At 38.2% G+C, this 21,181-nt stretch overlaps 1 protein-coding gene across 6 annotated transcripts in view; it reads right to left on the bottom strand.

Moving 5' to 3' along the window:
- Positions 1–21,181, bottom strand: part of RNF19A (ring finger protein 19A, RBR E3 ubiquitin protein ligase) — a 60,307-nt gene that overhangs the window by 29,052 nt on the left and 10,074 nt on the right. For 2 of the 6 annotated variants that reach the window (XM_076329334.1, XM_076329337.1), the window contains one exon: positions 7,298–7,399. The exons of the other annotated variants lie outside the window; for them this stretch is intronic. The gene's annotated coding sequence lies outside the window, so the exon portion shown is untranslated. The remainder of the gene's footprint in view (positions 1–7,297; positions 7,400–21,181) is intronic. 6 annotated transcript variants of the gene reach the window in all.

Raw genomic sequence — 21,181 nt, 5'->3', positions numbered from 1 at the left:
AAGCACATGTGAGGGAGAGATATTTTAATCTCTTAAACATTTACATACTGCACTGTTACTGTATCCTACTTTAAGGAAAAATAAAGTGCAATCAGAATAAAGTCCTGAGTCAATTATCTGGAAATTCTATTTTCACTTACAAAACAAAGCAATATTGTTTATAAAACAATGAAGCAAACAGACAGACTATGAACCCGCTTGGGCTCAAAGCCTGAGACAGTCAGACTGACCAGGCATTAAAATCAAAAGATTGACAGTATTTAAAATACACAGAAGCCTGCAGAGTACACACTGCAGAATTGCCAAAAGTTAACTGATATACAATGTTGATTTTAAAATTCACAATGGTATGTAGCACATGACAAACCAGTCCTGACAGCTAGAAAAATCTTCAACAGTTTATTAAAAGGTTATGCTTCTTCCTTAGAAATTTACGTGTATCCTGTATCATGTGTCCATGACAGCTGCTATTAGGAAAGGAAGTCTTGCAAGCTGCTCAACTCATTCTGAAAGTCTCTGAACGACTGATTGCTAACTCCAGCAAAACTGTTCCTCCTGCAGATAATGCTTGTAAAGAAGAGAGTGCACTTAAAGCGCCTCCCCTCAGTCTGGTAGTTTCTTTTTTTTGTCACCATCCTTTCAAACCCCAAAGGAACAGACCATAATCAAACAAAACTGCTTAGAAGAGAAACATCTTTTCCTCTACGATTCAAATGTTCAGTAAAAGATTTCATCAGCACTTTCATAAGCAAGGTCAGCCATGATAACATGAAGCCTCTCTTAAGGGCCCACATTGTACTTTTGCTAACAAATGGCAAACAGGCAAGAATTCCTTAAATTCTAAAAATGTTAATTTTCCGAACCAGCAGCATTAAATCTAGGTATATTGAGCGTAATGGTTGACCAAAGCTAAGAACTTGGTGGAGAGATGCTTTCTATTTGCGAATCTCCAGGCCTACATCTGTTACAAATAAGACTAACTGGATCAATTTTCCCTTATCTAACTCAGCAGAGCAGTCTTAGTTCAACCATGCACTCATTTGCTGTGCTGAAAGCTTATCCTATGCACTGTGGTGCATTACTGTAAGCAAATGTACACCAAACTCAGCCAACAGAAACCAAAGTCTTGGAAACACTGAGGGGAAAAAAAAAAAAGGAAGGAAAACAAAGTATCACCAGAACTTTTAACTATTTTCGTCCTTTAATCATTAAAATCCTCACACTGGCACAATTTTTTTCTTGCATAAGTGATGGGAATGTATTCTCTTTGTGCAATGATGGGCATGTATTTTCACTTCTGAATATTGTGGAGAGATTTATTTTTATATATATACATTGAAGTAATGTTCTAAAACATCTGACTAGCTAGAGGTCTGGAAAGTGGAAGCAACACTAAGGGATTAAAACTGCACAAGCTGCCTATGCACCAAAAAAAGTTTTAATCTAACTGTATTAATACTGTGATTTAAACTAAGCACTCTTTCTGACCATTAGCTGAAAAGAAAATTAGCCTGTATGAATGAGTCATTCAAAAGACTGACAAGTGACTGTTTGACCTGCCTGAGACAAATACAAATTCCCATAAACCCAAAATGTTTCCCATCCCTAAAGTAAAAATACACTGTAAATTCTGCTTTTAAAATCCTAATCATCTGTAAGAGCAGTCAATATAAAAGAACCAAGGGACTTAATTCTGAATTCTGTCTTCTGAGAATGCTTATACAGTATGAACAGATCCAGATACTTCATCAATGCATTCTTAACAAAAGCATAAATGAAACAAAGTAAATTATCTGGCAACAGCAATAGCAAAATAATCCCAAAGCAAATTTTCAGCGTTTTTTAGCTCTATATTTTAGTTGAAAGCAAGTATTCCCCACTTTTGGTTTTACTCTTTAAAACTACTGCTGAATGATACCTCGGAATTTCCTGCAGCTGCTTTTTATTCTAAACTATACATTACAAAATAACTGGAGTAAATAAGTACACCAGTGAAATAATACCAGAAAGTTGTTTTTACTGCAGTGTCACCAATCCTGCAAGTGGAAAACATTGCAACACTCCTGAATGCTGAGATCATTCCTACAGAAAAACTGCTCCAAAATGAAAATAACCAAGACTCACAAATTTCCAGAACACGCAGATGTAATTTCAGGTCTGTAATTTTGCCCGATCAAACAGTAATGGCTACATACGGAATTCTGACAAGCTTTTGTTTTCAAGCAGGCTTTAAAGTTTGTCCTATAAAAACAAACCAAATAAAATGTACCAAGTTATAAAGGTGGGACAGATACTGTAGTAAAGGGACCTGAAACCAAGAGCAGGAGTTCCAGAGAGAGCGCACAGACAGAACTTGAACAGCATACCAGAGAGAGAGCAGCTTGGGGCTGGAGGGGGGGGGAAGGAGGAGTATACAAGAGGTAACAGATCTCAGTTCCTGGCTCCTATTGATTTTTAAATTCAGCAAGAGCCAGAGGTTTCTGTCTTGCACTGAGGAAAGATATTATTGACCAGCTGACTGGCAGCATCTTCCAGCTCTGTTTTTTCTCTGGCATAACTAACCTCTATTTTCAGGGTGGAGGAGAAAAAGAAAAAGAAAAAAAAACACCAAACACACATACTGATCTTGAAAGGGCTTTGCCTCAAAATAAGAAGTGCTGGAAACTATTAATGGATTACTTTTTAATCCTCTGGTGCTATTTTACCAGTTTTATTAACAAAACGGATATATAGATACACTGTGGATAAAACATATAAAGTAAAATAACTAAAGTAACTAAAAGTTAATAAGAGTTTTGAATTCTTCCAGTGAGATCAAATTAGGCTGTGTTACCTTACCATGGGATGGGATAAGAACTTGGTCATGGTTTCTGAAAGCCACTGTGACAACTCACAGCAACTTACTAAGCCAGTGTAAACTGACAGTATCTCAGCCCTTGAGAACTGAATAGCTACTGTGCATTGGTCTCGTTTGATATGTCTCTTTACAGAGAAACTAGTAATCTTGGTAAATATAATTCAATATAAAACTTTCAGAAAAACTTGGGTGACTGAGTGAATAATCCATGCCAGTCTATTCCAGCAGCAGCAAGTCCAAGATACAGACAGGAACTATGACAGAGTTTTCTGAACTCTGTTATGCTAATGCCATTAACTGCTGAAACTGCCCTCAGGTCAGGCACATAGTTACACCAGTGTAACTAACCGCTCCTGTTCACTCAGGAAGCGAGGTTAGTGCAAAACCTAGTATAACATGCCCAATTCTACTGTTGCCTGGCCTATGAATTTATTCTGTCAGTATATTAACTGAAAAATCCTGTATGGATGTATTTCAAATCACCAAGTCCGTTTTTTGTTTAATGATAGCTCTAGTTAAACTGATGCAATTTCAAATACAGACCAAGATCAAAAAAAAGAATAAACAACTGAGAGAAAAAGAGACAAAAACAAAGACAGGGAAAGGTCTAGCCAGGGAAACAAAAATACTCCATCCTGCCAGGAACACTGCCTCTAGCTTCCAGACAGGAAACACTCACTGCCTCCAGAAAAACCATTGGCGTCAGGAAATGGCAGAAGTACCATGAAACTTATCTCACAGCTGAACCTAATGTAGAACAAAAGGAGAACATTAGAAAAGGAAGGTAAAGACAAACCGACTAGCCATCAAACATACCGATCTTTGCTTACGAATACATGAGGTGAGAATTTCAATCTTACTGACACTTCTTTGGGGGAAAGAATTAGTGGGAAGAATTCTTACAGTCCTGCTGAAAATAAATAAATAAAAAAGACCAGGCTGAAAAGATAGAGCCTATTCAGCATAGACAGGGCAAGAGAAGGGGAATGATCTAGCAGCCTTTACAGACAAACTCCACAAGCATTATAAATAGTGTCAACACTAGTTAAAAAGCACAAAGCAAGAAAAAGCTGAATGCTTGTCATTTAAAGTACATCTGATGCTGTACCTATGCTGGAAATATAATACATGCCAACAGGAGGAGTTATTCTGCCAGCACAGTTATTCCACCTACAACAACATCATACACTATGCGAAAAAATATGCTATGTCAGCACACAGCAGGATTTAGCCAGGTTGATGCGAGTTTTTCCAAACATTTTTCACTGACAGCAGCACAGTAACTGTAACATAGACTGGGGACTAAACAGTTTCCCTATGCAAAAAACTGCTGTATCAAATGGCCTGAAAAGTTAGTGCAAACACCCACTCGAAGTTTTAAAGACTTACTCTTGTGAAACTTTCTTAGTCCTCATTGTCTCGTTAATGGCATCCAAGCATGAAGCAACACAGGGGAATTTGTGAATCCCCTGCAAGCCACTGTGCATTAGCCAGAGGCCTTACAGTCCTGCACATCAGGCGACACTCTGGGTCACATGGTGCTGATGAAACCTTGGCAATCCTGTGACATTCTGGATTGTCAGAATGCTTCACACAAAACTTTAAAAAAACCCCCAAAACCACAACACTCACGTTCCCTGCTGTGCTTAATACATTTAATAACAGAATAAAGTAAGAAAAAAAATGCACAGGACCTCCAATGATTTTCCTCTGCCAGTTGCAGAGTGCTGCAGCAGTGCTCAGTGGCACACTCAGTGAGCAACTGCCGGAAAGGGGAAAAATAAGTGTGGGTCAAGATGTATTTGCACTATTCCATTTACTCCATGACTTTTAGATTAGCAAGTTACACCTCCGTTGCCAGGCCCCACAACACAGGGAATATTTCTGAAATACAACTCCCCTGCCCTCATGCTTTTGAGGAGGGATTACAAAGCCTTTTTCTGTAACACTTTCCCCCTCCACCCCCCAGTTACACATGCAAACTCACATATTCTAACATCTTTAAATACGCTTTGTTGGATGTTACTTTTTCCCTCAACACAGCATCATCTTAAACAGCTCTTTCTACACAATTATGGAAACATCATTAGTTAGGCCCCTTTGTGCAACAGACTGTGACACATCATCCATTTCAAACAATTACAGGCACAAAAGAAAAAAAATGAAGCAAGCATAATGCAATTCCTAGAAAAGCTACTGTGCTTATTTTCTCCATTATTTAGAACAGCTAAACGCTTTCTAATTATAGTCTCCAAACAAACCTGTGTTATTTCAGGTTCTGAGGTAAAACCATACTTTGTGGGTTTTAAATAGTAACACTGGTCATATGCCTTCAACTATACCCTTTTTAGTAAAAATTTTAAAAAACCCAACACCTTAAGTCAGATGTAAAAGCTTCCTAGACCACAGAAACATCACATTTGGTAAACTGAATTAGTACAGAAGATGCTGCCTCAGGCCAAGAGTACTTGTTAGCCTAAACCTGAGATACAGTCCTCAAATGTTGGGATGATTTTTTCCTTTAAAAAGCAGAATAAATAATTTGTAAACACTACAAAAGCTTCTTGTTTATTTTTTAAATCAATTGCAATCCTCCAGCTTGACTTTGAATCCTGTCACAGTGACACCCACAGTTCTGCTCTGATGGCCTTAAATACAGTTCTCCTGAGCTGTTTGCATCCAGATAAGTCTTAGACGAAACAAGTATCTTAAATTGAATATAACACAAAGGCTTTCATATTTATTTCCAAGTCAAAGATATTTGTTTAATCAGCAATAACAAAAGTCAATCCTCTGTTCATCTTAAAAATAAAATACCACTTTCTCTGGCAGATCATAAATTCACACAGTGTCTTTAAGTCCTTGCTTTCTTTCTACTTGCAAGTTAACCATTATGAATTTCAAATTGCAGCAGATGATTACTGACTTCTTTTTGCTTATCTAAACCTAGTGTTAACACTGAAAAAAGATTCCTTGAGCAATACATGTAGTTTGCTTCTGAAAAATATCTTCACTTGGAACACCAGCTAAGAACTGTTACTGTAATCCCAGTTTAAAGAGCTAAAAGCAATATCCTTCAAGCCAAGAGCATCAGGCACAAATATTTACAAAATAATCTGAAATGTCTGTAACAAACAAATGGGACGATACAGTTTGTCAAGTACATTTTCTACCCACAAAAGATATACACAGAGTAGCAGGCTACAAACACCATTCACAATGATCTCTGCGCCGCGCTCCCTGCCCCCCCAGCCTGAACTCTGCTTCAATTCCAACACGCCATTATCCACACCAACCTGAGTGACTGAATATGCGTAATGCAAAACCTCACCCTAACTTTGCTGACGTCAAAGTTTTCTTGCCAACAGATGCTTCTGAAGTAGTTACATAGCACAATGGAGAATTAATGTAACTCAGAGGCTGGATTCCTGAATCGGAAAACAAATGGAGAAGAGCAGGAAGAGGGGGAGGACAAATTCAATTTTTCAGTCCAAGACTACGGCTGTATTGGGCACAGTCTCTCCATGTGACTGGCTTGTTTTCCAGGCTTCAGGTAAATTCTCTGTATCAACCAGAGCCAGGAAGAGAACAAAGCAGCGGTGGCAAGAGCCGAAGAGGTCAGCTGAAGCAACCAGCTACGCAGCGACTGGAGAGCAGGCAAGGCAGAGGCACAGCCTGCTGCCCTGTTCGCCTCCTCCCGGCCGGTCACAGCAGCTCGGCAGCAAAGCAGCACAAGCCCTCAGCTAGCACACCTTGTCCCTTTCGAGCCACGCAGCCTGACCCAGACAGAGTAAGGGCAGACAGCAGTGCATTTGTCTTCTTTTCCACCTTCAAAAACAAAACAGATGCCTCAAGTAAGAGACGTCTGAATTATTCTAAAAGCAGAAGCTGGAGCCAAAGCTAACAGCTTGTATACTCTGCAGATCACTTAAGACTAAGGGATTCCTGAAACTGCCTGCAGACACTGTGTCCGTGATGGTGGCAGAATACCTCACACTGGCTACCTGGAGAATGAACAATAATACTAAAAAGATCTGAGAAATTAACTCAAAAGCCTCCTCTATTCACTCAGCTTTTTACAGCTACCAGGGGTCACCTCTGCTCCAATCCAACACCAATAACATTCTGCATTTTTACTCAGAAAGGTAGCATTCACTCTCAGCAAGCCACACACAGACATGAAGGCACATTCACAAGTGTGATGGCTCACGTCACAGATCCTCAAACGTGAGCCTCTACACAAAAGGACATTCGCAGTCACCTCACTGCACAAGGACCTTGCGAGCTGTCTTCACACCTTACTCTCAGCTACCCACATATATTTATAATAAAAGGCTCCTCACTCTATCAGAGCTTCTGCGTGACATATAGCGAGTGCCACATGAAACAGAAGAACCCTCAGAGTAGCTGAAACAGATTTAAAACATGGATTTTACAAACCTGCACACGAACATTCAAGGACACGACACTTAGCTTCCACAGCCACTGACAACATGACTCCGTTCTTGAATGAAAATCAGCTCCTGGGAGAAAAATGAGCATCTGACAGAGAAACCAGACAAACCAGAGATGATGTTGACATTTGAACGAAAATCAACCCCAAAGAGCTTCAAGTTTCATATTCACAAAGGGCCACGTCTGCCTCTAGATAACCTGGTGACACTATCAAACATTACCTGGAGTTAACTGTAGTTTACTAAGAAATCCTGTTCCAACTCAGTGGACTGTGATCTGGACAAACCTGTATTTGCATTTACCATCTCCCAGCATGACTGGATCAATACAAAATACCTGGACACGATGCCAGCTGCTCTTTGGAAAGTCCAGCTATCACAGTTTCCTTCCCCTCAGCTGTAGGGATTACTACACAGGTATAAATCCTAGGCTCTAGTCTCAACCCAGACCTTTCCTCTGGCTATTGAAACAAATTCAAAAGGCACGGTATGTTTTCTCAGGGGGGTGGGGGGGGAGGAAACAGCCAGGGTAAACAAACTCCAAAACTATTTAAGGTTTCAAGAATGGAGTATTATCACCAGCTCCATTCTTCAGGCAGCACAGAACTGCCTACAGCGAAGGTGGAACACATCTGTGTGAGAGATTCATTTTTTTTTCCCAAGCCTGCTTTATAATGCAGGATGAAACTTCCACAGAATGAATAAATATCCTTGATGGCTGTTTCGTATTCGATTTGAAATGTACTTCTCTAACCTTGTTATGCTGCAATATGCATGTGGTTTCCTTGCTACAGCTAGCATGAGACAAAAATGAATCGTACACTGTACCAGTGCCAAAACAGAGAATAAAACAGGCCCAATCACTATTATTGAGGAATGAAAGTCCCCTGCAAAACCCACAGTTGCACATCTGTTTCCATTGTAGAATTAACTTTTTCAGTGATTTTGAAATTTAACCACTTTACCTGAAAAATAAGGCACATAATGTCAAAAAAAGTTCTAGTAGTCTAGAAGAGACATTTTAATCAGATCATTTTAACATAGGTAAGTTGTTAAAATAGGAATTTTAATGATTTAACAGTTATTTAGAAGCTTCAAGTCTGTAATTCAAAACAGTAGATACTTTTATTTACTTTGCAAAAAACTGCAAATTTTTTACATTTCTGGTATATTAAGTCTGTTTTCAGTAAGGAGGGCTTATAGACTATTCTCTAACCAACTCTGCATAAAAACTCTTACTCAACACTGCATAAAAAAATCAAAAACTGTAACTGAAAAGTTATTCAGAAATTAATTCTGAAGTTCTTTTAGCTGCTCCTTCCTTCCTTTTTTTCCTGAAATCTTTTTCCTGGTCACATCTTTTAAGATCACCATTATCGATAAAGGTATTCATGACAATTCCCTTTCTGTCTTTATTTCTGACCTTTTTGATTTGCAGTCCCACTGTTCAGCACTCATTCTCAAATCATTCTACTGACTGAAAGCTATCAAATACTGGATTGAAGGAGCATAAATGATTCCTCACTCTTTTAAAGTTGCATGCAACTACAGAAGTACTCTGCTGCAAACTTTTAGCCAGTATTATTAAAGAATCCTCCTTAGAAGAGCAAAACTGTTGCCACCCAGCAAAAGAAAATTGTCAGCTTGTAGCTATCACAGTTGTATAACCGTGAGAGCCGTGCAATGGAATTTAAGCAAGCAGAAAGGCCAAGGCACATTCAAAAGGATTAACAGTCAAAACAGGTAGAGAATATGAATAATAAATGCAAATAAACTAGAACAACAATCTGCCAAGTCAACTCTCATGTCACAACACTATGTCCAAAAGGGAATTGTTCCAGCTTGCATCACAAGACTTTCATTATTTACATACCCTAGCAAGCCTTAACTCAAATTGAAATGTATGCTGAGTGCAGCCTTTTTAAGTGACTGCTGGTCAGGCTGACATTGTTCCATACTAGGAAGATAACAGCTACATTCAAAAAGATACCGCTTTGTTTAAATTTAAATGTTGATATAACTGGAGTAGTTTATATTTGCCCACACTTCCCCATTAGAGAGGTTACAGCAGCTTCAGCTACATTTGCGGCTTTTCAATGGAACAGCAAAGAGTTTGTGTCAGAAACAACTAGCAAGTTATTAAAACTTAATAGCTTTCCCTGTCTGGGTACAATCCCTCTCCTTTCTATTTAATGTCCTCCAAATATACAGCCACATAATCACCTCTGGAACCACAATCCTAGAGAGGATTGTGCTGCTGAGACAGAAGTGGGGAGAGGAAAAGGAGAAAGACAGAAGAAGTATGAAACGGGTGGAGTGAAAGAGAAAACTACCAGAGAAGTCACAATTCTCTACAACTGGCACATTGATGCAATATTGTTTGTTCACTACTTTCACCTCACCAATAACAATGTGACATACAAATTACTGAGAGGAGGGAAAGGGGGGGAGGATGTGACACATTTTTCTCAGGACAGTAAGAAAAAAAAAGTACAGGTTTTTAGAAGTTGCTCTTTTTTCATTAGGTACTCTCTTAACCTGGTGTAAAATAATCGTGTAAGTGATATCTTCTACTCCCTCCTTAAGTTTGGCTTGATAACAAAGAAGGAAATTAATATACAAGTTTGGATCACGCCTGTCTTTCAGCATTCCTGACAACTAGGGTTCCTACTTTAACTTTCTATCTTAATGAGGACACCTTTTCTCATCCTTTTACATTTGTCCAGAATATCAAGATACACCAAGAAAGCTGAGCTACCAAGTCTTTTTCTAGCAACCAGGACAATAAAATTTTTGTATTAAGATGTTTTTCATGTAGAATCATGTATTTCCCACAGTATACTTAACTATACTACATAAAAGTCCAATACAGCCATGCCATATCTGGCAGGAATTGCATAGCAAGGCTACCGTAATCATATCACAAGTGCTAATGTGATTACAGCAGATACAATCTTATCCTTCTTCTGCCCCCCCGAAAGTCCCTGCCCCAATAAATGCGTTAACTGCTTCTGACATACAACATTATCAAATACTCTATGGATAACAGAGGCACACAAAGCTACATTAAGAACTGTTTGGACATTTAACATTGCACACTTGAGTGCTCAAAAATTAAGGATACCAGAATGCAAGCCATCCATAAAAACTAAATTCAGCATCCCCCGTCCATCCACTTGATTGTGTAGTTGATGCACTGGAAGGCAATGGAAATGCTGGTCCAGTCTTGGCACATATAATGGCTGGATGTGAGTATCTGATCCTCATCACCACTTTCAGGGACATCGGGACATCTCTTCCCCTGTACACAACAGAGAGCCAACTGCCAGGGTGCTGTAGGCAGATGTGTAGATTAAGTGGGGCCAGCTGCTCCCCACCCAAGCAGCTGGCTGCTTACTACAGGGACAAGTTGCAAGTATAGCACCTGGTAGGTAAACTCTAGTGAGAGAAGATAGAAGACTACTGCTGTTTGGATCCCACTTAGTGCTCTAGCAGCCATTTCCAGGTCTTGGGGAGAAGAGCACCAAGCCAGATGGAAGTATCCTAAAGGCTGGGTCTGGCTTCTGAACTTCCTGTAGGATCACACAGGCATACTGATTTTTCTGGAGCTGGCCTCATTCCATGGATGGCTATTTCTCATTTCCCTATTAAATGAGGCCCCATACCTTATATATTGTACATTTTTTGCTTTACAAAAACATTATACAACACTGAATTCACAAATACCACACAAGTCCATAAGACATTTTACCAGACTAATGGCTTCAAAAACATTAACAAATCAATCTTCAGAGTACTCCTGTGAAATCTTCATGGTAATTCTGCAATGGAAGATTATTTTTCCAAATATGCAAAATGGGAAACAGACACCAAGGCTAAAACTGCCACCTGAAATAAGATGAAGGTATTGCAGGCTGCCAAAATTGTAAGGCTGTTTCGTGTCAGTATAGGATTGTACAGGTTCAAAACTTATGCTGAGCACTGACAGCAGTAGCCACCTGCAGATCAACACCTGAATGTCTACAGATGGGCATAGAGGAAAACAAACACCTAACTACTCTATAAGGGCCTTGCCCAACACCACAAACACTCTACAAATGAGACTACCACAGACTCCTCATTCTAGCATTTCCTATCCTAAGTTTATACCCCAGCATGCTCCAAACAACGTGGCTGTTGTCTATAATGATTTAAATGTCAACAATATTTTTTTCTGTTTTTAGGGCATGAGAATGTTCTCTTAAACAAATTTTATACAATTTAGTAATGTGCAGACACCAAATGAGAAGACTTAGCTAGCGTTAGCTAGAATTAGTTTCCCTTTGAAACTTCTATCCCCATAACAGATTTGATTAATATTGGCCAATGGGTTTCTAAAGAGGAGAGGAAAGCAAACCTAGAAGAATGCCTTCCCTCAAAGGAGACTACAGTCTGCTGCAGTGCTTTTCGAACTAGGGGTTGTGGAATACATCTCAGTGGAGGAACACAAGAAACTGAAATAAAACCATGCTCCTGCAACAGCAGACACGGGGTGGTAGCTTAGAGGGCTATCCAGGGCTAAGCTTCATTTAACCTTCCCACCCCTCCCCAGAAACCGAATCCACATGACACTGTGCTGGCCCAGATGTTGGCCAATACTTAGCAGAGGTTAAGGATAATACCTGTGAACAGTCCCTTCTTTCCTTCTATCATTTTCTTTTGCAGATGGTCAAGTTTGAGAGCTACAAAAATACACATATGGCAGGAGGGGAACAATAATGGGAAATAGGAAAAGCTATCATAAAAAGAAGGGAGATTTGATCTAAAAGTTTAAAAGCAGCTGTTTCAGTAGTTTCAGCCTTCATCACCCTCAATTCCTCTATCCCAGCATGCAACCTTTTCTTCCTGGTCTTCCTCAAGGCATACACTTATCCCTTTTCCTTCTCCCTCCTCTGTTGCCTCTACCGACCACCTTTACCTATACCTCCTCTGAACTGGAGGTAGGTATCTCCCACTTTGTCTCAAGCCTCTCGACCTGGCAGACAACCGAGAGCAGAGGAAGCATTCCCCCTTCTCATTTGGGTCTCTCATTACTGACTTGATGCCTGGCAGCTGGGAGACAAAATTTAAGTATCTCACCAAGTGCTACAATGGCTGAAAAAGTCTGGTTGTATGTGAAATATTCAGGAATTCAGGTGCCACACCAACCAGTCTTCAAAGAAAATGCTCAAAACCATTTTCTAAAAATCTGCCATTCTTTGCAAGTTTTCACAGGGAAAGAATAAAGACAGAGCAAGGCTTCTCTAAGAAAAAAAGAAAAAAAAAAAGAGACAACCACCTCTGCTCCAAAACACAGACATTATAACTTTCTCAGAGCAGCTGCAAGGGATCATATTTTTAAACAACAAGAAACCTTTCCTCTGCATTCTCAGAAACAATATTTGGTGGGATTTTGTTATTTGTTTTAATATCCAAGTTGAGCCACAAAATAGAAATGTTTCAGACCAACTACATTTTCAATGAAATATAATAAAAAACCTGAACGCCTGGTTTCATAGTGTGATGTATTAAACAATCTTATTTATAGAAGATACTGTCAGTTCCAAGTATTGTATACACATACAGCCATACACTCCTAAAAAGATGAATTCTTTGTTGCTTACTTGATGATAGCAGCCCCAGTCAAAATGAATACCTACCAAAACCATTTCTACTACATCATACACTTAGTATATGTGTGTATCTTTCTGTATATAGTGTAAATTCTAAAAACAAAGCATGAAGAGAAAGGATGCATTGCTCTTATTTTACAGATAGGATGTTGAGACAGACAGATAATGTGATTTGCCAAACTCTCACAGAGACAATGCACAGAACAGCCTGACAACAGAGGAGAATGTGTCTTATCTCACAGTTAGCCTGGGATCGCATGAACTGTCAGCCTCCTACATCTGAGCTACCAAGCATTAAGCCACAAAAACTTCATAACTTGCACTCATTTGTCTGTACTCTAATATATGTAGCACACCAGCCCAGTCTCTCATCACCATGCCTATCCCTAAAAACATGTATAAATCCCACCACCATTTGGAGCAGCAATAAAGCATGTTTTTTCCTCCCTCATATGTATCCCCATAGTCTCTCTCGAACATCCATAGACTATGCCAGTACAAAAAGATTATGTTTCTCCCTTTTATCCACTGCTCATTTTACACTACAATATCCTCCATATGACCGACATCACTGGAGAAAGAGCCCTTAAATTTTTCTTTGCTCAGCAAAATACATGGTCTGTAATGGTAGCCTGGAGTTATTTAATGCCATTCAAGAGTCCGCCCTTCTCATCCTTGAAGGACCCACATATCTAAAAGGAAAGACAAATACTTGATAAAAAAAGGACAAAAACAATCCCCAAAGACTTAATGACATTTCCAGTACTAATTTCGTAAACTATAACAGAAAAAGGTTGATACTTTTAGATGAAATTTTCTATAGCTAAGCACATAATAAAACTTAATCTACACATAGAAAAGCTCACTAGAAAAAGAATTTAAAAGACTGAAGGCCTTGCTTTTGCTTCTCCAAAGTGAAGCAGTCTTCCCTAACTGAGAAATAAATACGTACAAGACCAAGCCTGCTATACTATCACTCAAACTAATTCTGAAATACAAGTTCGAAGAGGATTTAAATACTATACTACTGTAATCCCAAATTTAATTTAAAAGGCCATTTAAGCCATTACTTTATTTGGTTATGTTTAGTAGAAGAAACTGCAAACTTCCAACTGTCTCCTAATTCATAAACTTGTGAATTACAGCGTGAACTACAACATCATGAAAAAATACCCTGTTGGAAGTGCTTATCTTTTTCCAGGCATTTGCTTGAAAGTAACGGGATTTAGCTTTTATGTAAGACATACTCTTTCGATACACCTTTAATATATATTGTACAAAGGCAAATCTATATTTTACTCAAACATCATAAATATTATATTAAATAATTAATATAAAATTAATATAATAGTTAAAATAATATATTAAATATATATCGTACAAAAGCAAATCTATATTTTACTTGAACACCATAAATATTACAAGAATGTATTAAAATGTTACAATTTTAATACCTTTCAAGATACCAGTAACCATGAGAAAAAACACACTGTTATTTAAATAATCATTGACATTCCCGACTGCCCTCAAATTTCACCAGAACAGTTACACTGGATTTCATGAGTACAGGATCCTGTCTCCAGAGCATTTAAGACTCTGTGGTGCAGATGAAGGGTGAAAGAAATCTCCCATTAGGCCTATGCCCTACACATGAACTCTTAACTTGCCAGACTGCTTTCAAATCCAAAAAGTAAGTTTATCTCCCTGCCAGTATGTTCTAGCACTTTCCATATTGCCATCCATATAAATATCAAATCTCTCTCTCAATGCTGTGAATCCCCAAGAAAGCCTATGGTAATAAGCTCAACAGCCTAATGAAACACAGCTCCAAAAAAATTACTCCTTTAAAATCAGTATTTAATTTGCTACTAATCTTACTGAATATCTTCTTGTTCTCACGTTATGATATGAGAACAGAAGTTCTAACTTATCCTCACCTTTCTCATATCTGAACAGACTTGCCACCTAGACAGATGCGAAGCCGTGGAGCAGCGAGGTTAGCCGGGGAAGCAAGTGCATGACCAGAGGCTGACAGAGGGAAGTACTGTATAAATGTCTGCATCATTTACAGCCACATATAGCCACTTGCAATACAGTAAATTACATATTTTCTAGATTTACAAACAGTTGAAGGATACTTGTTTCTGCTTTTGTCAGTGCATTAGCAGAAAAACAGGAAATGAATCAGACTGAAATAATAAACCTGGAGAAGAAACACCATGAAATTTTTTGGTCTTACATAAGATTCATTATTTTTTAAAGTGACAGGAACTTCAATAGACAAATTGATCTAAAAAATCACAGTTTTAATAGATAGTAGAGTAACTATGGATTATTCAGAAAAGGGAATCAAATTTGTGTCTTTTTCTTTATTATGGCATATCACAGGTCGCTTGCACGATCTTTCTGATGCATCACATTTTCAGCTGGCTATTGAATAAATGGAATTTAAGCAACCCATATATAAGTGCTCTGACTGATGGAACACTAGCCAAGATAAGAAAAGACAGGAGGGCTGCCAAATAAAAGTCACTGCCAAATTACAGTGAACCCTTCATCTTCTTTCCAGCTTTGCCACACAACAGGCTTTATTTCGAACAACCCTGGGCCTCCGTTTTACAGATATGCTGTTGATACTGCATTTACATTCCACTAAGACTTCCTTCAATGAACTTTAAGAAATAAGATACAATGACAACATCCAACAAAAAATAACCTCAAGTTCTGAAATCACTTTCCCGTGCAAGTGCAAAAGCCTGTCATCCTTGAGCACTGTTTCTTCTGGACTGTCCCAACTCTTATTTAAGAGTGAAAATAACCATGTAAAAAAAAAAGATAGAGAAGCCAAATATTTAAGAAAATGTCTTTCCACAAAAAATTAAAATGGCAATCAAAAGCCAGATTATTTTGACTAAAATGTCCTGTGACATCCTGAAAGACAGCTGTCTAATTGCAGATACAGAAGAAGAGCACAACCAGGCTTTAACCCTAACTAGATACCATAGTAATCACTTGAATTTCAACTTTGGACTAAAATATTTTTCCCCCCATAATCAAAACTAGTCTAATAGGGGAAAAAACAAACAAAACTGCATCCTGACCAGGTACAGTTTTTGCCTTAATAATAAATTTTACAGCAAACTGTCAGCATATTTTTTTTCTCATTTGTGAAGCATTATTAAACTTGTGATAAAATCCCCTTGGAGCATGCTGGATGTCTTTCAGCTGACACCGGTATCTGTTTCAGTGATTTAATCCCAGGCTGCAAAGTTTTCACCAGCCACCTGCAGGGGTCAGAAATGAACGTGTCTCCCCAGCCCAATGCACAACTTCTCTCCTTTCCCAGTCTGGGCTGGGGAAGGGACTTGGATTTGGTTTGGTTTTGTTTTAAAGGTGGAGGGGAAATTTGACCTCCTGCCAATCACCATAACTGCTATTAAAAAAAAAAAGGATACAGCAGGACTATTCTGATACTCTTCGTATTCCTAAGATTTCTTAGATACCTGACCAGGTATGCACAGTTAAACCAGGTACCACACTTTGGCTCAGAGGTGAATTCCTTTTGTTTTCCTTTACAGCACGGGGTGAAGCAACTCCCTGCTATTTCCATATTCCCCTCTGATTACATGTAACATCTAAAATAGCCCACACTTTTTATCAAAATCATTGAATTAAAGAAAAAAAATCTAATATTTTTGTAACAACCACCCAATTATTCAAAAGAATTATTTTTACTCTAAATCTTATTTTTCCTCATTATTTTAAATGCTTCAGAAATATATTAATTAGCTATAAACTAATTTGCAACCACAACTGGCAAGAGGGAAAATTTTTAAACTGATGCCTTGGATGTCAGACGCTCCAGCAATTCAAAGTTCTGCCTCTTAAGAAGAGTATTAGTACACATTTTTCGGTGAGGAATGCATGCTCCCTCAAATCTAGAACAAGCTTGTTAAGAGTGTTAAACCAAACATAAAACCTTGAAGTTAAAATTTTATGGCCATATAAATATACATTAGTATTTCAGTTTTCTAACAAATATTTTCTTCAAAAAAAAATCCTTCCCAAAATACCAAATACAGGATGGAAAACAATGTACTTTATTACAATGTAAGTAAGCATACTAACCTACTCTAACCTATAAACAAACTTGTGAAGAAAAGCTTCCTTAAAAAAAGAATTAAAGTAACTTTATTCTAATGAAACAAAGTACATTCTTATCTAGCCGTAACAGGGATTTTTTTCCAATAATTTAACAATTTTGATGCTACAGCATTTAATAATATGCCCTGATTAAAAGCGAGAGGAAGTCAGACCAATTACTGAGCTAGAGAGAACATTTGGTATATAAAACATAGTCCTTGTATTCATATGTAATTCACACCTGGTCTGGCTTGTCAATAAGAATAAAATATTTTACTAATCACGGACTTGGAGAATGTTTCTCCGAACCTACCAAAAAACTGCTGTGAAGTAGAGCTGAACTGATAGAAATCTTAGAAATGATGTTATTTCCAGGAGATTGCTGAAAGCACCATATTACAGAGCGTAATGTTAAAGGAGCACACTTTAATAAAAAGTTTTGGTTAACAGACCAAAGCAAACAAAAAAAGCATCAAGCTTTCAAAAATGCTAAACATACACTTACAAACACAGCAAGAGTATACACACTCAGCATCCTAAGAGGATGGGGGAAAACAGTCCTTACAGGTCAGATTTGCAGTAGAAATGAACTGCCAATGAAATCTAAACAAGATAGAATTTCGGGAGCATTCAATACTGCAGTTATAATAAGAACAATGAAAACAAATGGGTGTCCAACACTTTTGAACATTTGATCTGTGTGCATATATGTTTATTTGAAGATCAAATTTCTGCAGGCATACTAATAGTTTTTACTGGCAAAGGCTGCTTAATTGTGTTTTAATTATATTCCTTAAGTAATGTCCTGGTTAAGCAGAGCATGAGAACAGATGCTATCTAGTCTATTTTTGGGATACTCTAGGTAAGGAGCCATTGAAGAAGAAAAGACACTGCCCTGCAGCATCACTGCAGAAAAATTTAGCTGTATTGCCTCTTCTCATTCAGGGAGCTCATCTCCACAGAAAACTTTTCTTTTTACAGCACCATTATAAAGATACGCAACAGATGAGAATAAATCCAGTAAATCTTTTCCAACACTAATTCATAGAATCATTTAGGCTGGAACATTGAGTCCAACCGTTAACCTAACACTACCAAGTCCACCACTAAACCATGTCCGTAATGTAACTTAATTCGAGGTGTCCTATACTAATAATTCTTTTTCTATAAAAGACCCAAGATGAAAATCCCTGTAGATTTATACACATGGATTAAAAAAAATGTAACAAGGTAAGGTATGTTTGTTTTTCATTCATGTGAGAAAGGAAAGTGAAGTTATTTCACTTTTGAAGGAAGTTCTTTGAAATCAGGAGCTTCACTGTTTATTTGAAACCATTTTTATTTCCTCCTACAGTTCCAAAGAAAAGAGTTACACAAATACATTGAGGAAGCAGGTGTATAATTTCATTGAAAAGCTATTTAAGTTTCTTAAAGGAACTTTATGTCAGCACAGGAGATCTTTCAAACATTTCCTTAAGTTACTTGCTAGAACATATACTTTAATATTTATCTTACTACTTTACAAAAGGAAAGTAACCACAGGATATTATTCCGCAGTACTAGCAAGCACTGCTCTGTGGCCCCAAGCACAAAATTAAATGATCACGGTGCCAGGAAAACACCAATGTCACTGCAAGTTGTAAATATATGAAGAAAATTCTCAACATCACTACAATTAAATGGTAAAATACCTACGGACATGACAGTTTAAAAAAAAGGAAAAGAAACTTTAAGCTAGACTGCAGAATTCCGTAAGATACAATGCTATTTGTTTTCAGTGTGCCCTCAGTTTTAGTTCAAACTTACGTCTTGTTTTATAAATCAGTTATCACTTAAGTTACAGTAATACCTGGAGTTGTTTAAGACTAATTAAGCTATATATAACTTTAAGAAAGGTATTTCTGCAGAAAAAAAAAAATACATTTACAAAATTCTATTAATGTGCAGTTAGGCAGCTTGCAGGTTTTTTTGTATTTTAATATAATTTCCTCCAACAATGCACAAAGCAACTTGATGTGGACAGAAACATGGCAGACAAGTTCTACAGGAATGTAGATAGATATGAAGTTATTTCCCCACATTTTAAAATGTTGAATACTAAAGGGAATGCAATCCAATGTCCAGAGCAAGAGGCTCTGGTATAGGGGGGCTCTATGCTCAGCAAGCTTCACTACGTAGTTTGAGAGTCCTACAGATGAAGTCCCTACTGAACTAGCTTAAAAGGTTTAAATTAGTACAAGTAGTTGTCCATGCTGTCCCTGTTGTGGATTAACCTACCCTGCAGCAGAAATTCAGAACAGGGCCACCTTGCCCTCTTCAGAGCGAGGTCAGATGTTCAATTTAAACTGCCTATAAGATAGGTTTAAACTAAATCTCCAGATCTGAACAGAAGCAAGGGCATTCATTTCATTATATTGATGGCTGTAGGTTAGTAAATTCCAAGAGGAGGACATTAACAAATAGGAGGTGGTAACAGGTTTAACATTTTAAACCACTGTGGCTATTTGCTAAATTAACAATGTCCTTACGATAGCAGCTAAGCTTCCAAAGTAGCTTGCTACGCTATTCCGTGGGACTAACTCCCAAAAGGCAATCATCTACCAGACCTTACTCTACAGGCCAGATACAAGCAGCACATAAAAGAGTACAGCAGTCCTACAAAAGGCAGCAGCAGGCTTAAAGCAAGGAAGGATATAGCACCTCATGGTTAAACAGCAGATGTTATGGGGGAGGAGAATGTAAGCAGACAGTCAGATTAAGTCAAATTGGAAAAATATAAGCATGCTATTGAAAACAGAAACCAAAGTAATAAGAAGTTAAAATGCATTGTGACTCACCTCATTTTTACAGTTTAGCAAGTCATTTATTTCAAAAGACAATGATTTCTTGTTAAAGGAAAAGCTAGTAACTCTATTATTGCCTGACGCTTCCCACTATAACATCCTATTTCCAAATCTGCGTAGAATCTTCTCAAGCAAACTGGGCTGAAAAGTTATATACGAAGATCTTCAGTGCTCTTATTTCAACCAAATTACTTAAGCCAGTAACAAATAAAAAAACCAAACCCCCAAAAAACCACAACACTTTAATGAAGAAACTTATCTTAGAAAAGAAATAAATCCAAAACTTGCAGTATTTTCTCTGGAAAGGTTTAGCACTAGCACACTCTGAGGCCGGAATTTGAGTTCTGACCCATGTACCTAGGATGTACATGTTATCAGCCTTCCAGCAATGTGAATATAGCCATGCCTGCAAGTTTTTGGGAATGGGAGAAGAATACCTGATTTTCAGCAAAGAGCAAACATTTTATCTGCTAAAATCTCTTCTGAACTTGATCCAGCCTGGAATCCAACAGAATCTTCCTTTCACTTCCAGGTGCACAATAGGCTGGGTCTATATAAAAAGCTAGGAAGCGGACTTACCCTTTCCAAGATCCCACTACTAAGTGACAGCAATGTAGGAGATACTCTAATCAAATGTGGAGGGGGCAGGATTAAACTCATGGAGAGAAGGGGGTTCAGGGGGAAAGAGTAGATGAAAACAAGAATGGATACAGTCCAAACTTGCTTAGACATGGTCCTGAGCAACCTGACCTAGGAGTAGCCCTGCTTTGAGCAGGGGCTGGACTCCATGCCTGCCAAAAGTCTCTTTCAACCCGAACCATGCTGTAATTCTAACAACAGTGGAAATGGTGGCTGCTAGAAGGGTGACTGAAGTCTGCACCAAAACAGGAATAGGATGGCTGAACAGAGACTCCATCAGAGTGCCAGAGAGAAAAATCTAAGAAAAAACAGGGATTGCAGGAGTTGTTCAGGGAAGTAATCTGGGAACTCTGGCACAAGTAATAGAGACAATATATCTCATGAAAAACCCAGTGAGGCAGGAGAACTGACTGGCTGATCACAAACACTAGAGGAAAACGAGCTAACAAGCACAGGGCGAAGATAACAGAGACCCTACAAAGAGTAGTTGAACTGAGAACAGAGGGAGGGAGCATCTCCAAACGACAGGAGAGGAAGACAGAGACATCAGATTAGGTACTGAAAAGGGTATGAATTTGGATTGGCTAAGATTAT

Source organism: Aptenodytes patagonicus, chromosome 2 (assembly GCF_965638725.1).
Source record: "Aptenodytes patagonicus chromosome 2, bAptPat1.pri.cur, whole genome shotgun sequence".
NCBI classification, from domain to species: Eukaryota; Metazoa; Chordata; class Aves; order Sphenisciformes; family Spheniscidae; genus Aptenodytes; species Aptenodytes patagonicus.
The sequence above is the reverse complement of the archived record's forward strand: the minus strand, read 5'-3'. Positions and strand labels throughout refer to the sequence as shown.